The sequence below is a fragment of the Lissotriton helveticus genome, chromosome 4_1 (assembly GCF_964261635.1).
Source record: "Lissotriton helveticus chromosome 4_1, aLisHel1.1, whole genome shotgun sequence".
Taxonomy (NCBI): Eukaryota; Metazoa; Chordata; class Amphibia; order Caudata; family Salamandridae; genus Lissotriton; species Lissotriton helveticus.
In genome coordinates, this window is record NC_136063.1 from 1,691,869,805 (window position 1) to 1,691,884,628 (window position 14,824).

The window sequence follows — 14,824 nt, forward strand, 5'->3', positions numbered from 1 at the left end:
ATGCCTGTCTGGTACACCCCTCAGGACAGACGGTGCCTTCCGTTCGAACATGGAGGGTGAGGGACATGGGTCACCCTCTTATACAGGGGTGTGGCTGTGGGCAGGACGGGTTGTGGGGGACCCGTCAGGGCATTGCCCGTTTGGAAGCCCGTTCGGAAGGCGAGAGGAGGCGGGGGCAGGGAACTCTCCTCAATTTTCCCCCAGAGGTTTGGGGAAAAGCCTTTGCACGTTTGAGCCAGCCGGGCCTGCATCAGCAGATCCTGCTCCTCTGGCAAGGGAGAGCTTGTAGGTGAAATCAAAAAAGGGGAGAAATCTGCAAGAGCCGGGTTAAAAAATTCCAGGGGCAGACCCATGTTCCCCAGGAAGCAAGTACTTCCTCCTGCTCCCTTCAGTGGGAAAAGATATAGGAGGTGTATTTCTCTAAGCAGGGGATCTGCGTAGATGGCACTGCATTGCTTTGGGAAGCATCCATGCTGGTAGCAGAATAGCAGCAGACCCCACAGCTGAGACTTGAATGGGGACTGTTGGAGAGGGGCAGTGGAAGGGCGCAGGAAAATGCTTTTCAAAAGCATCTGCACTTTCTTACAAAGCAGCTGAAAACCCATACCAGGAATGGGGCTCGAACCCATGCGGACAAACGTCCATTGGATCTTAAGTCCAACGCCTTAACCACTCGGCCACCCTGGTGAGACCGAAGGCCCCGCTTTACTCAACTCCCTTTTTCTGCTGGCTGCTGCAGCACCGGCTGTCCAGGAAGAGCTGTTTGCGGAATTAAAAGGCTTTTGCAGGAGGCTAAAGGTAATTGCTTATGACAAACACACTGTGTGACACCTAACTTTCTCCCACTCGGACTTTACGGGCAATTTTTATAATGGAGTTAGCTTAGTCACAATAAGGGGGTGAGCAAGGCAAGCACACAAGAGCATCTCCTCCCTGGTGGTCTAGTGGCTAGGATTCGGCGCTTTCACCGCCGCGGCCCGGGTTCGATTCCCGGTCAGGGAAGATACCTCTAAAGCATAGATTTGAGTGTTTTGTCCCAGTAGCTTTTTTTAACGAAGGTCCTTAAAAAGGTACCCCTACCCATGAACGAAAGAGGAGGAAAGGGACTGGGTCCCCTGTGCCCCAGGTTGTTTTGCTCCCATTGCCCTCAGCCACCTTTATGCGCACGCACTCCTCCACCCAGTCTGGTGCTCTATGTGTGTGTAAAGTGCAGTACCAGCTCACCAGAAAGGTAAATTGCTGGAAACCCCTGCTGTGATGCATACATCTACTTTGGAGCACTCTTCTCCCTTGCACTCTTGAATCGCTTAAGAGCAATGTATTCTTCCAGCAAGCTGAATAACGAGACAGGGTTGAGAAAGTGTTCCAGCTGTCTGTGCGCCATCAGCAGCCACTAGATGTCCCTCTTGTGTTTTCCCGTGGATCCCGATTGTACAGGAATTCATCGGTTCAGTAGCAAGGGGGAGAGGATGGCCTGTGCTTTGAAGTGACAGACAGTCGGGTGGCATTATGAGGATTTTTTCAATTTCTGATTCATATGTGCTGTAGAGAAAAATAAGCTTTCAGCCCCCATGAGCTTTGTCATTCGGAAAGCAGTGTATGAACTTTTGCTGCATGGCACTGGGCTCCCTGGTGGTCTAGTGGTTAGGATTCGGCGCTCTCACCGCCGCGGCCCGGGTTCAATTCCCGGTCAGGGAAAAGTCCTTCTTCTGTCCTTGAAAACTTTTCCTTCCCGTAGGTCGCGGGCTTCTCAAAATGAAGTTGCTTTCTGACTCACAGTTTGCCTAGCATCACGCAGTATAGCTCCAAATATCATTTTCGCAAGGTCCCTTTATAGCTGCTTTCCACAGCGGGAGGAAAGTCACTTGTGCAAGGCTCTTGAGCAAGTGAGACCCTGTATTCCAAAGTGCAATTCCTTTTGTAGGCTTCTGACCACATGGCGTGCGGCAGGAAGTCTCCTTTGACAGGCCTGCAGGCTTTGTTTCCAAATGGCATCCTGGACCCATTGCAACCCACCTTTTTGCTAAAATGGAAGTCTGGATCTGGGTAAGAAAAAACTGAGCTGCACGTACGGAAAAAAGCAGAGGCCAGCCACAGGGAGGGTGTGGCCAGGGCAGTCTGATTTGCATACTGACCTGTGGCATCTTGGGAATGTATAGGCTTTGGAGCTTAACGGGTGCTGCAGGGGTCTGCCTGGCTGGAGAGATGCCTGTCTGGTACACCCCTCAGGACAGACGGTGCCTTCCGTTCGAACATGGAGGGTGAGGGACATGGGTCACCCTCTTATACAGGGGTGTGGCTGTGGGCAGGACGGGTTGTGGGGGACCCGTCAGGGCATTGCCCGTTTGGAAGCCCGTTCGGAAGGCGAGAGGAGGCGGGGGCAGGGAACTCTCCTCAATTTTCCCCCAGAGGTTTGGGGAAAAGCCTTTGCACGTTTGAGCCAGCCGGGCCTGCATCAGCAGATCCTGCTCCTCTGGCAAGGGAGAGCTTGTAGGTGAAATCAAAAAAGGGGAGAAATCTGCAAGAGCCGGGTTAAAAAATCCCAGGGGCAGACCCATGTTCCCCAGGAAGCAAGTACTTCCTCCTGCTCCCTTCAGTGGGAAAAGATATAGGAGGTGTATTTCTCTAAGCAGGGGATCTGCGTAGATGGCACTGCATTGCTTTGGGAAGCATCCATGCTGGTAGCAGAATAGCAGCAGACCCCACAGCTGAGACTTGAATGGGGACTGTTGGAGAGGGGCAGTGGAAGGGCGCAGGAAAATGCTTTTCAAAAGCATCTGCACTTTCTTACAAAGCAGCTGAAAACCCATACCAGGAATGGGGCTCGAACCCATGCGGACAAACGTCCATTGGATCTTAAGTCCAACGCCTTAACCACTCGGCCACCCTGGTGAGACCCAAGGCCAAGCTTTACTCAACTCCCTTTTTCTGCTGGCTGCTGCAGCACCGGCTGTCCAGGAAGAGCTGTTTGCGGAATTAAAAGGCTTTTGCAGGAGGCTAAAGGTAATTGCTTATGACAAACACACTGTGTGACACCTAACTTTCTCCCACTCGGACTTTACGGGCAATTTTTATATTGGAGTTAGCTTAGTCACAATAAGGGGGTGAGCAAGGCAAGCACACAAGAGCATCTCCTCCCTGGTGGTCTAGTGGCTAGGATTCGGCGCTTTCACCGCCGCAGCCCGGGTTCGATTCCCGGTCAGGAAGATACCTCTAAAGCATAGATTTGAGTGTTTTGTCCCAGTAGCTTTTTTTAAACGAAGGTCCTTAAAAAGGTACCCCTACCCATGAACGAAAGAGGAGGAAAGGGACTGGGTCCCTTGTGCCCCAGGTTGTTTTGCTCCCATTGCCCTCAGCCACCTTTATGCGCACGCACTCCTCCACCCAGTCTGCTGCTCTATGTGTGTGTAAAGTGCAGTACCAGCTCACCAGAAAGGTAAATTGCTGGAAACCCCTGCTGTGATGCATACATCTACTTTGGAGCACTCTTCTCCCTTGCACTCTTGAATCGCTTAAGAGCAATGTATTCTTCCAGCAAGCTGAATAACGAGACAGGGTTGAGAAAGTGTTCCAGCTGTCTGTGCGCCATCAGCAGCCACTAGGTGTCCCTCTTGTGTTTTCCCGTGGATCCCGATTGTACAGGAATTCATCGGTTCAGTAGCAAGGGGGAGAGGATGGCCTGTGCTTGGAAGTGACAGACAGTCGGGTGGCATTATGAGGATTTTTTCAATTTCTGATTCATATGTGCTGTAGAGAAAAATAAGCTTTCAGCCCCCATGAGCTTTGTCATTCGGAAAGCAGTGTATGAACTTTTGCTGCATGGCACTGGGCTCCCTGGTGGTCTAGTGGTTAGGATTCGGCGCTCTCACCGCTGCGGCCCGGGTTCGATTCCCGGTCAGGGAAAAGTCCTTCTTCTGCCCTTGAAAACTTTTCCTTCCCGTAGGTCGCGGGCTTCTCAAAATGAAGTTGCTTTCTGACTCACAGTTTGCCTAGCATCACGCAGTATAGCTCCAAATATCATTTTTGCAAGGTCCCTTTATAGCTGCTTTCCACAGCGGGAGGAAAGTCACTTGTGCAAGGCTCTTGAGCAAGTGAGACCCTGTATTCCAAAGTGCAATTCCTTTTGTAGGCTTATGACCACATGGCGTGCGGCAGGAAGTCTCCTTTGACAGGCCTGCAGGCTTTGTTTCCAAATGGCATCCTGGACCCATTGCAACCCACCTTTTTGCTAAAATGGAAGTCTGGATCTGGGTAAGAAAAAACTGAGCTGCACGTACGGAAAAAAGCAGAGGCCAGCCACAGGGAGGGTGTGGCCAGGGCAGTCTGATTTGCATACTGACCTGTGGCATCTTGGGAATGTATAGGCTTTGGAGCTTAACGGGTGCTGCAGGGGTCTGCCTGGCTGGAGAGATGCCTGTCTGGTACACCCCTCAGGACAGACGGTGCCTTCCGTTCGAACATGGAGGGTGAGGGACATGGGTCACCCTCTTATACAGGGGTGTGGCTGTGGGCAGGACGGGTTGTGGGGGACCCGTCAGGGCATTGCCCGTTTGGAAGCCCGTTCGGAAGGCGAGAGGAGGCGGGGGCAGGGAACTCTCCTCAATTTTCCCCCAGAGGTTTGGGGAAAAGCCTTTGCACGTTTGAGCCAGCCAGGCCTGCATCAGCAGATCCTGCTCCTCTGGCAAGGGAGAGCTTGTAGGTGAAATCAAAAAAGGGGAGAAATCTGCAAGAGCCGGGTTAAAAAATTCCAGGGGCAGACCCATGTTCCCCAGGAAGCAAGTACTTCCTCCTGCTCCCTTCAGTGGGAAAAGATATAGGAGGTGTATTTCTCTAAGCAGGGGATCTGCGTAGATGGCACTGCATTGCTTTGGGAAGCATCCATGCTGGTAGCAGAATAGCAGCAGACCCCACAGCTGAGACTTGACTGGGGACTGTTGGAGAGGGGCAGTGGAAGGGCGCAGGAAAATGCTTTTCAAAAGCATCTGCACTTTCTTACAAAGCAGCTGAAAACCCATACCAGGAATGGGGCTCGAACCCATGCGGATAAACGTCCATTGGATCTTAAGTCCAACGCCTTAACCACTCGGCCACCCTGGTGAGACCCAAGGTCAAGCTTTACTCAACTCCCTTTTTCTGCTGGCTGCTGCAGCACCGGCTGTCCAGGAAGAGCTGTTTGCGGAATTAAAAGGCTTTTGCAGGAGGCTAAAGGTAATTGCTTATGACAAACACACTGTGTGACACCTAACTTTCTCCCACTCGGACTTTACGGGCAATTTTTATAATGGAGTTAGCTTAGTCACAATAAGGGGGTGAGCAAGGCAAGCACACAAGAGCATCTCCTCCCTGGTGGTCTAGTGGCTAGGATTCGGTGCTTTCACCGCCGCGGCCCGGGTTCGATTCCCGGTCAGGGAAGATACCTCTAAAGCATAGATTTGAGTGTTTTGTCCCAGTAGCTTTTTTTAACGAAGGTCCTTAAAAAGGTACCCCTACCCATGAACGAAAGAGGAGGAAAGGGACTGGGTCCCCTGTGCCCCAGGTTGTTTTGCTCCCATTGCCCTCAGCCACCTTTATGCGCACGCACTCCTCCACCCAGTCTGGTGCTCTATGTGTGTGTAAAGTGCAGTACCAGCTCACCAGAAAGGTAAATTGCTGGAAACCCCTGCTGTGATGCATACATCTACTTTGGAGCACTCTTCTCCCTTGCACTCTTGAATCGCTTAAGAGCAATGTATTCTACCAGCAAGCTGAATAACGAGACAGGGTTGAGAAAGTGTTCCAGCTGTCTGTGCGCCATCAGCAGCCACTAGGTGTCCCTCTTGTGTTTTCCCATGGATCCCGATTGTACAGGAATTCATCGGTTCAGTAGCAAGGGGGAGAGGATGGCCTGTGCTTGGAAGTGACAGACAGTCGGGTGGCATTATGAGGATTTTTTCAATTTCTGATTCATATGTGCTGTAGAGAAAAATAAGCTTTCAGCCCCCATGAGCTTTGTCATTCGGAAAGCAGTGTATGAACTTTTGCTGCATGGCACTGGGCTCCCTGGTGGTCTAGTGGTTAGGATTCGGCGCTCTCACCGCCGCGGCCCGGGTTCGATTCCCGGTCAGGGAAAAGTCCTTCTTCTGCCCTTGAAAACTTTTCCTTCCCGTAGGTCGCGGGCTTCTCAAAATGAAGTTGCTTTCTGACTCACAGTTTGCCTAGCATCACGCAGTATAGCTCCAAATATCATTTTCGCAAGGTCCCTTTATAGCTGCTTTCCACAGCGGGAGGAAAGTCACTTGTGGAAGGCTCTTGAGCAAGTGAGACCCTGTATTCCAAAGTGCAATTCCTTTTGTAGGCTTCTGACCACATGGCGTGCGGCAGGAAGTCTCCTTTGACAGGCCTGCAGTTTTTTTTCCAAATGGCATCCTGGACCCATTGCAACCCACCTTTTTGCTAAAATGGAAGTCTGGATCTGGGTAAGAAAAAACTGAGCTGCACGTACGGAAAAAAGCAGAGGCTAGCCACAGGGAGGGTGTGGCCAGGGCTGTCTGATTTGCATACTGACCTGTGGCATCTTGGGAATGTATAGGCTTTGGAGCTTAACGGGTGCTGCAGGGGTCTGCCTGGCTGGAGAGATGCCTGTCTGGTACACCCCTCAGGACAGACGGTGCCTTCCGTTCGAACATGGAGGGTGAGGGACATGGGTCACCCTCTTATACAGGGGTGTGGCTGTGGGCAGGACGGGTTGTGGGGGACCCGTCAGGGCATTGCCCGTTTGGAAGCCCGTTCGGAAGGCGAGAGGAGGCGGGGGCAGGGAACTCTCCTCAATTTTCCCCCAGAGGTTTGGGGAAAAGCCTTTGCACGTTTGAGCCAGCCGGGCCTGCATCAGCAGATCCTGCTCCTCTGGCAAGGGAGAGCTTGTAGGTGAAATCAAAAAAGGGGAGAAATCTGCAAGAGCCGGGTTAAAAAATTCCAGGGGCAGACCCATGTTCCCCAGGAAGCAAGTACTTCCTCCTGCTCCCTTCAGTGGGAAAAGATATAGGAGGTGTATTTCTCTAAGCAGGGGATCTGCGTAGATGGCACTGCATTGCTTTGGGAAGCATCCATGCTGGTAGCAGAATAGCAGCAGACCCCACAGCTGAGACTTGAATGGGGACTGTTGGAGAGGGGCAGTGGAAGGGCGCAGGAAAATGCTTTTCAAAAGCATCTGCACTTTCTTACAAAGCAGCTGAAAACCCATACCAGGAATGGGGCTCGAACCCATGCGGACAAACGTCCATTGAATCTTAAGTCCAACACCTTAACCACTCGGCCACCCTGGTGAGACCCAAGGCCCAGCTTTACTCAACTCCCTTTTTCTGCTGGCTGCTGCAGCACCGGCTGTCCAGCAAGAGCTGTTTGCGGAGTTAAAAGGCTTTTGCAGGAGGCTAAAGGTAATTGCTTATGACAAACACACTGTGTGACACCTAACTTTCTCCCACTCGGACTTTACGGGCAATTTTTATATTGGAGTTAGCTTAGTCACAATAAGGGGGTGAGCAAGGCAAGCACACAAGAGCATCTCCTCCCTGGTGGTCTAGTGGCTAGGATTCGGCGCTTTCACCGCCGCGGCCCGGGTTCGATTCCCGGTCAGGGAAGATACCTCTAAAGCATAGATTTGAGTGTTTTGTCCCAGTAGCTTTTTTTAAACGAAGGTCTTTAAAAAGGTACCCCTACCCATGAACGAAAGAGGAGGAAAGGGACTGGGTCCCCTGTTCCCCAGGTTGTTTTGCTCCCATTGCCCTCAGCCACCTTTATGCGCACGCACTCCTCCACCCAGTCTGGTGCTCTATGTGTGTGTAAAGTGCAGTACCAGCTCACCAGAAAGGTAAATTGCTGGAAACCCCTGCTGTGATGCATACATCTACTTTGGAGCACTCTTCTCCCTTGCACTCTTGAATCGCTTAAGAGCAATGTATTCTTCCAGCAAGCTGAATAACGAGACAGGGTTGAGAAAGTGTTCCAGCTGTCTGTGCGCCATCAGCAGCCACTAGGTGTCCCTCTTGTGTTTTCCCGTGGATCCCGATTGTACAGGAATTCATCGGTTCAGTAGCAAGGGGGAGAGGATGGCCTGTGCTTGGAAGTGATAGACAGTCGGGTGGCATTATGAGGATTTTTTCAATTTCTGATTCATATGTGCTGTAGAGAAAAATAAGCTTTCAGCCCCCATGAGCTTTGTCATTCGGAAAGCAGTGTATGAACTTTTGCTGCATGGCACTGGGCTCCCTGGTGGTCTAGTGGTTAGGATTCGGCGCTCTCACCGCCACGGCCCGGGTTCGATTCCCGGTCAGGGAAAAGTCCTTCTTCTGCGCTTCAAAACTTTTCCTTCCCGTAGGTCGCGGGCTTCTCAAAATGAAGTTGCTTTCTGACTCACAGTTTGCCTAGCATCACGCAGTATAGCTCCAAATATCATTTTCGCAAGGTCCCTTTATAGCTGCTTTCCACAGCGGGAGGAAAGTCACTTGTGCAAGGCTCTTGAGCAAGTGAGACCCTGTATTCCAAAGTGCAATTCCTTTTGTAGGCTTCTGACCACATGGCGTGCGGCAGGAAGTCTCCTTTGACAGGCCTGCAGGCTTTGTTTCCAAATGGCATCCTGGACCCATTGCAACCCACCTTTTTGCTAAAATGGAAGTCTGGATCTGGGTAAGAAAAAACTGAGCTGCACGTACGGAAAAAAGCAGAGGCCAGCCACAGGGAGGGTGTGGCCAGGGCAGTCTGATTTGCATACTGACCTGTGGCATCTTGGGAATGTATAGGCTTTGGAGCTTAACGGGTGCTGCAGGGGTCTGCCTGGCTGGAGAGATGCCTGTCTGGTACACCCCTCAGGACAGACGGTGCCTTCCGTTCGAACATGGAGGGTGAGGGACATGGGTCACCCTCTTATACAGGGGTGTGGTTGTGGGCAGGACGGGTTGTGGGGGACCCGTCAGGGCATTGCCCGCTTGGAAGCCCGTTCGGAAGGCGAGAGGAGGCGGGGGCAGGGAACTCTCCTCAATTTTCCCCCAGAGGTTTGGGGAAAAGCCTTTGCACGTTTGAGCCAGCCGGGCCTGCATCAGCAGATCCTGCTCCTCTGGCAAGGGAGAGCTTGTAGGTGAAATCAAAAAAGGGGAGAAATCTGAAAGAGCCGGGTTAAAAAATTCCAGGGGCAGACCCATGTTCCCCAGGAAGCAAGTACTTCCTCCTGCTCCCTTCAGTGGGAAAAGATATAGGAGGTGTATTTCTCTAAGCAGGGGATCTGCGTAGATGGCACTGCATTGCTTTGGGAAGCATCCATGCTGGTAGCAGAATAGCAGCAGACCCCACAGCTGAGACTTGAATGGGGACTGTTGGAGAGGGGCAGTGGAAGGGCGCAGGAAAATGCTTTTCAAAAGCATCTGCACTTTCTTACAAAGCAGCTGAAAACCCATACCAGGAATGGGGCTCGAACCCATGCGGACAAACGTCCATTGGATCTTAAGTCCAACACCTTAACCACTCGGCCACCCTGGTGAGACCCAAGGCCCAGCTTTACTCAACTCCCTTTTTCTGCTGGCTGCTGCAGCACCGGCTGTCCAGCAAGAGCTGTTTGCGGAGTTAAAAGGCTTTTGCAGGAGGCTAAAGGTAATTGCTTATGACAAACACACTGTGTGACACCTAACTTTCTCCCACTCGGACTTTACGGGCAATTTTTATATTGGAGTTAGCTTAGTCACAATAAGGGGGTGAGCAAGGCAAGCACACAAGAGCATCTCCTCCCTGGTGGTCTAGTGGCTAGGATTCGGCGCTTTCACCGCCGCGGCCTGGGTTCGATTCCCGGTCAGGGAAGATACCTCTAAAGCATAGATTTGAGTGTTTTGTCCCAGTAGCTTTTTTTAAACGAAGGTCTTTAAAAAGGTACCCCTACCCATGAACGAAAGAGGAGGAAAGGGACTGGGTCCCCTGTTCCCCAGGTTGTTTTGCTCCCATTGCCCTCAGCCACCTTTATGCGCACGCACTCCTCCACCCAGTCTGGTGCTCTATGTGTGTGTAAAGTGCAGTACCAGCTCACCAGAAAGGTAAATTGCTGGAAACCCCTGCTGTGATGCATACATCTACTTTGGAGCACTCTTCTCCCTTGCACTCTTGAATCGCTTAAGAGCAATGTATTCTTCCAGCAAGCTGAATAACGAGACAGGGTTGAGAAAGTGTTCCAGCTGTCTGTGCGCCATCAGCAGCCACTAGGTGTCCCTCTTGTGTTTTCCCGTGGATCCCGATTGTACAGGAATTCATCGGTTCAGTAGCAAGGGGGAGAGGATGGCCTGTGCTTGGAAGTGACAGACAGTCGGGTGGCATTATGAGGATTTTTTCAATTTCTGATTCATATGTGCTGTAGAGAAAAATAAGCTTTCAGCCCCCATGAGCTTTGTCATTCGGAAAGCAGTGTATGAACTTTTGCTGCATGGCACTGGGCTCCCTGGTGGTCTAGTGGTTAGGATTCGGCGCTCTCACCGCCGCGGCCCGGGTTCGATTCCCGGTCAGGGAAAAGTCCTTCTTCTGCCCTTGAAAACTTTTCCTTCCCGTAGGTCGCGGGCTTCTCAAAATGAAGTTGCTTTCTGACTCACAGTTTGCCTAGCATCACGCAGTATAGCTCCAAATATCATTTTCGCAAGGTCCCTTTATAGCTGCTTTCCACAGCGGGAGGAAAGTCACTTGTGCAAGGCTCTTGAGCAAGTGAGACCCTGTATTCCAAAGTGCAATTCCTTTTGTAGGCTTCAGACCACATGACGTGCGGCAGGAAGTCTCCTTTGACAGGCCTGCAGGCTTTGTTTCCAAATGGCATCCTGGACCCATTGCAACCCACCTTTTTGCTAAAATGGAAGTCTGGATCTGGGTAAGAAAAAACTGAGCTGCACGTACGGAAAAAAGCAGAGGCCAGCCACAGGGAGGGTGTGGCCAGGGCAGTCTGATTTGCATACTGACCTGTGGCATCTTGGGAATGTATAGGCTTTGGAGCTTAACGGGTGCTGCAGGGGTCTGCCTGGCTGGAGAGATGCCTGTCTGGTACACCCCTCAGGACAGACGGTGCCTTCCGTTCAAACATGGAGGGTGAGGGACATGGGTCACCCTCTTATACAGGGGTGTGGCTGTGGGCAGGACGGGTTGTGGGGGACCCGTCAGGGCATTGCCCGTTTGGAAGCCCGTTCGGAAGGCGAGAGGAGGCGGGGGCAGGGAACTCTCCTCAATTTTCCCCCAGAGGTTTGGGGAAAAGCCTTTGCACGTTTGAGCCAGCCGGGCCTGCATCAGCAGATCCTGCTCCTCTGGCAAGGGAGAGCTTGTAGGTGAAATCAAAAAAGGGGAGAAATCTGCAAGAGCCGGGTTAAAAAATTCCAGGGGCAGACCCATGTTCCCCAGGAAGCAAGTACTTCCTCCTGCTCCCTTCAGTGGGAAAAGATATAGGAGGTGTATTTCTCTAAGCAGGGGATCTGCGTAGATGGCACTGCATTGCTTTGGGAAGCATCCATGCTGGTAGCAGAATAGCAGCAGACCCCCCAGCTGAGACTTGAATGGGGACTGTTGGAGAGGGGCAGTGGAAGGGCGCAGGAAAATGCTTTTCAAAAGCATCTGCACTTTCTTACAAAGCAGCTGAAAACCCATACCAGGAATGGGGCTCGAACCCATGCGGACAAACGTCCATTGGATCTTAAGTCCAACACCTTAACCACTCGGCCACCCTGGTGAGACCCAAGGCCCAGCTTTACTCAACTCCCTTTTTCTGCTGGCTGCTGCAGCACCGGCTGTCCAGCAAGAGCTGTTTGCGGAGTTAAAAGGCTTTTGCAGGAGGCTAAAGGTAATTGCTTATGACAAACACACTGTGTGACACCTAACTTTCTCCCACTCGGACTTTACGGGCAATTTTTATATTGGAGTTAGCTTAGTCACAATAAGGGGGTGAGCAAGGCAAGCACACAAGAGCATCTCCTCCCTGGTGGTCTAGTGGCTAGGATTCAGCGCTTTCACCGCTGCGGCCCGGGTTCGATTCCCGGTCAGGGAAGATACCTCTAAAGCATAGATTTGAGTGTTTTGTCCCAGTAGCTTTTTTTAAACGAAGGTCTTTAAAAAGGTACCCCTACCCATGAACGAAAGAGGAGGAAAGGGACTGGGTCCCCTGTTCCCCAGGTTGTTTTGCTCCCATTGCCCTCAGCCACCTTTATGCGCACGCACTTCTCCACCCAGTCTGGTGCTCTATGTGTGTGTAAAGTGCAGTACCAGCTCACCAGAAAGGTAAATTGGTGGAAACCCCTGCTGTGATGCATACATCTACTTTGGAGCACTCTTCTCCCTTGCACTCTTGAATCGCTTAAGAGCAATGTATTCTTCCAGCAAGCTGAATAACGAGACAGGGTTGAGAAAGTATTCCAGCTGTCTGTGCGCCATCAGCAGCCACTAGGTGTCCCTCTTGTGTTTTCCCGTGGATCCCGATTGTACAGGAATTCATCGGTTCAGTAGCAAGGGGGAGAGGATGGCCTGTGCTTGGAAGTGACAGACAGTCGGGTGGCATTATGATGATTTTTTCAATTTCTGATTCATATGTGCTGTAGAGAAAAATAAGCTTTCAGCCCCCATGAGCTTTGTCATTCGGAAAGCAGTGTATGAACTTTTGCTGCATGGCACTGGGCTCCCTGGTGGTCTAGTGGTTAGGATTCGGCGCTTTCACCGCCGTGGCCCGGGTTCGATTCCCGGTCAGGGAAAAGTCCTTCTTCTGCCCTTGAAAACTTTTCCTTCCCGTAGGTCGCGGGCTTCTCAAAATGAAGTTGCTTTCTGACTCACAGTTTGCCTAGCATCACGCAGTATAGCTCCAAATATCATTTTCGCAAGGTCCCTTTATAGCTGCTTTCCACAGCGGGAGGAAAGTCACTTGTGCAAGGCTCTTGAGCAAGTGAGACCCTGTATTCCAAAGTGCAATTCCTTTTGTAGGCTTCAGACCACATGGCGTGCGGCAGGAAGTCTCCTTTGACAGGCCTGCAGGCTTTGTTTCCAAATGGCATCCTGGACCCATTGCAACCCACTTTTTTGCTAAAATGGAAGTCTGGATCTGGGTAAGAAAAAACTGAGCTGCACGTACGGAAAAAAGCAGAGGCCAGCCACAGGGAGGGTGTGGCCAGGGCAGTCTGATTTGCATACTGACCTGTGGCATCTTGGGAATGTATAGGCTTTGGAGCTTAACGGGTGCTGCAGGGGTCTGCCTGGCTGGAGAGATGCCTGTCTGGTACACCCCTCAGGACAGACGGTGCCTTCCGTTCGAACATGGAGGGTGAGGGACATGGGTCACCCTCTTATACAGGGGTGTGGCTGTGGGCAGGACGGGTTGTGGGGGACCCGTCAGGGCATTGCCCGTTTGGAAGCCCGTTCGGAAGGCGAGAGGAGGCGGGGGCAGGGAACTCTCCTCAATTTTCCCCCAGAGGTTTGGGGAAAAGCCTTTGCACGTTTGAGCCAGCCGGGCCTGCATCAGCAGATCCTGCTCCTCTGGCAAGGGAGAGCTTGTAGGTGAAATCAAAAAAGGGGAGAAATCTGCAAGAGCCGGGTTAAAAAATTCCAGGGGCAGACCCATGTTCCCCAGGAAGCAAGTACTTCCTCCTGCTCCCTTCAGTGGGAAAAGATATTGGAGGTGTATTTCTCTAAGCAGGGGATCTGCGAAGATGGCACTGCATTGCTTTGGGAAGCATCCATGCTGGTAGCAGAATAGCAGCAGACCCCACAGCTGAGACTTGAATGGGGACTGTTGGAGAGGGGCAGTGGAATGGCGCAGGAAAATGCTTTTCAAAAGCATCTGCACTTTCTTACAAAGCAGCTGAAAACCCATACCAGGAATGGGGCTCGAACCCATGCGGACAAACGTCCATTGGATCTTAAGTCCAACACCTTAACCACTCGGCCACCCTGGTGAGACCCAAGGCCCAGCTTTACTCAACTCCCTTTTTCTGCTGGCTGCTGCAGCACCGGCTGTCCAGCAAGAGCTGTTTGCGGAGTTAAAAGGCTTTTGCAGGAGGCTAAAGGTAATTGCTTATGACAAACACACTGTGTGACACCTAACTTTCTCCCACTCGGACTTTACGGGCAATTTTTATATTGGAGTTAGCTTAGTCACAATAAGGGGGTGAGCAAGGCAAGTACACAAGAGCATCTCCTCCCTGGTGGTCTAGTGGCTAGGATTCAGCGCTTTCACCGCCGCGGCCCGGGTTCGATTCCCGGTCAGGGAAGATACCTCTAAAGCATAGATTTGAGTGTTTTGTCCCAGTAGCTTTTTTTAAACGAAGGTCTTTAAAAAGGTACCCCTACCCATGAACGAAAGAGGAGGAAAGGGACTGGGTCCCCTGTTCCCCAGGTTGTTTTGCTCCCATTGCCCTCAGCCACCTTTATGCGCACGCACTCCTCCACCCAGTCTGGTGCTCTATGTGTGTGTAAAGTGCAGTACCAGCTCACCAGAAAGGTAAATTGCTGGAAACCCCTGCTGTGATGCATACATCTACTTTGGAGCACTCTTCTCCCTTGCACTCTTGAATCGCTTAAGAGCAATGTATTCTTCCAGCAAGCTGAATAACGAGACAGGGTTGAGAAAGTGTTCCAGCTGTCTGTGCGCCATCAGCAGCCACTAGGTGTCCCTCTTGTGTTTTCCCGTGGATCCCGATTGTACAGGAATTCATCGGTTCAGTAGCAAGGGGGAGAGGATGGCCTGTGCTTGGAAGTGACAGACAGTCGGGTGGCATTATGAGGATTTTTTCAATTTCTGATTCATATGTGCTGTAGAGAAAAATAAGCTTTCAGCCCCCATGAGCTTTGTCATTCGGAA

The 14,824-nt window shown here is 51.6% G+C and overlaps 20 non-coding genes across 20 annotated transcripts; 13 read left to right on the plus strand and 7 right to left on the minus strand.

The window, feature by feature from the left end:
- Window positions 1–604: 604 nt before the first annotated feature.
- TRNAL-UAA (transfer RNA leucine (anticodon UAA)) lies at window positions 605–687 on the minus strand. The gene has a single exon. It is a non-coding gene; the product is annotated as a tRNA-Leu (tRNA).
- Window positions 688–930: 243 nt separating this feature from the next.
- Window positions 931–1,002, plus strand: TRNAE-UUC (transfer RNA glutamic acid (anticodon UUC)). The gene has a single exon. It is a non-coding gene; the product is annotated as a tRNA-Glu (tRNA).
- Window positions 1,003–1,626: 624 nt separating this feature from the next.
- Window positions 1,627–1,698, plus strand: TRNAE-CUC (transfer RNA glutamic acid (anticodon CUC)). The gene has a single exon. It is a non-coding gene; the product is annotated as a tRNA-Glu (tRNA).
- A 1,111-nt stretch (window positions 1,699–2,809) lies between these two features.
- On the minus strand, window positions 2,810–2,892 carry TRNAL-UAA (transfer RNA leucine (anticodon UAA)). The gene has a single exon. It is a non-coding gene; the product is annotated as a tRNA-Leu (tRNA).
- Window positions 2,893–3,135: 243 nt separating this feature from the next.
- TRNAE-UUC (transfer RNA glutamic acid (anticodon UUC)) lies at window positions 3,136–3,207 on the plus strand. Its single transcript has one exon. It is a non-coding gene; the product is annotated as a tRNA-Glu (tRNA).
- Window positions 3,208–3,831: 624 nt separating this feature from the next.
- Window positions 3,832–3,903, plus strand: TRNAE-CUC (transfer RNA glutamic acid (anticodon CUC)). Its single transcript has one exon. It is a non-coding gene; the product is annotated as a tRNA-Glu (tRNA).
- A 1,111-nt stretch (window positions 3,904–5,014) lies between these two features.
- Window positions 5,015–5,097, minus strand: TRNAL-UAA (transfer RNA leucine (anticodon UAA)). The gene has a single exon. It is a non-coding gene; the product is annotated as a tRNA-Leu (tRNA).
- Window positions 5,098–5,340: 243 nt separating this feature from the next.
- TRNAE-UUC (transfer RNA glutamic acid (anticodon UUC)) lies at window positions 5,341–5,412 on the plus strand. Its single transcript has one exon. It is a non-coding gene; the product is annotated as a tRNA-Glu (tRNA).
- Window positions 5,413–6,036: 624 nt separating this feature from the next.
- On the plus strand, window positions 6,037–6,108 carry TRNAE-CUC (transfer RNA glutamic acid (anticodon CUC)). The gene has a single exon. It is a non-coding gene; the product is annotated as a tRNA-Glu (tRNA).
- A 1,110-nt stretch (window positions 6,109–7,218) lies between these two features.
- TRNAL-UAA (transfer RNA leucine (anticodon UAA)) lies at window positions 7,219–7,301 on the minus strand. Its single transcript has one exon. It is a non-coding gene; the product is annotated as a tRNA-Leu (tRNA).
- A 243-nt stretch (window positions 7,302–7,544) lies between these two features.
- Window positions 7,545–7,616, plus strand: TRNAE-UUC (transfer RNA glutamic acid (anticodon UUC)). The gene has a single exon. It is a non-coding gene; the product is annotated as a tRNA-Glu (tRNA).
- Window positions 7,617–8,241: 625 nt separating this feature from the next.
- Window positions 8,242–8,313, plus strand: TRNAE-CUC (transfer RNA glutamic acid (anticodon CUC)). Its single transcript has one exon. It is a non-coding gene; the product is annotated as a tRNA-Glu (tRNA).
- Window positions 8,314–9,424: 1,111 nt separating this feature from the next.
- On the minus strand, window positions 9,425–9,507 carry TRNAL-UAA (transfer RNA leucine (anticodon UAA)). The gene has a single exon. It is a non-coding gene; the product is annotated as a tRNA-Leu (tRNA).
- A 243-nt stretch (window positions 9,508–9,750) lies between these two features.
- Window positions 9,751–9,822, plus strand: TRNAE-UUC (transfer RNA glutamic acid (anticodon UUC)). Its single transcript has one exon. It is a non-coding gene; the product is annotated as a tRNA-Glu (tRNA).
- Window positions 9,823–10,447: 625 nt separating this feature from the next.
- On the plus strand, window positions 10,448–10,519 carry TRNAE-CUC (transfer RNA glutamic acid (anticodon CUC)). Its single transcript has one exon. It is a non-coding gene; the product is annotated as a tRNA-Glu (tRNA).
- A 1,111-nt stretch (window positions 10,520–11,630) lies between these two features.
- TRNAL-UAA (transfer RNA leucine (anticodon UAA)) lies at window positions 11,631–11,713 on the minus strand. The gene has a single exon. It is a non-coding gene; the product is annotated as a tRNA-Leu (tRNA).
- Window positions 11,714–11,956: 243 nt separating this feature from the next.
- On the plus strand, window positions 11,957–12,028 carry TRNAE-UUC (transfer RNA glutamic acid (anticodon UUC)). Its single transcript has one exon. It is a non-coding gene; the product is annotated as a tRNA-Glu (tRNA).
- Window positions 12,029–12,653: 625 nt separating this feature from the next.
- Window positions 12,654–12,725, plus strand: TRNAE-UUC (transfer RNA glutamic acid (anticodon UUC)). Its single transcript has one exon. It is a non-coding gene; the product is annotated as a tRNA-Glu (tRNA).
- A 1,111-nt stretch (window positions 12,726–13,836) lies between these two features.
- Window positions 13,837–13,919, minus strand: TRNAL-UAA (transfer RNA leucine (anticodon UAA)). Its single transcript has one exon. It is a non-coding gene; the product is annotated as a tRNA-Leu (tRNA).
- Window positions 13,920–14,162: 243 nt separating this feature from the next.
- Window positions 14,163–14,234, plus strand: TRNAE-UUC (transfer RNA glutamic acid (anticodon UUC)). The gene has a single exon. It is a non-coding gene; the product is annotated as a tRNA-Glu (tRNA).
- Window positions 14,235–14,824: the final 590 nt, after the last annotated feature.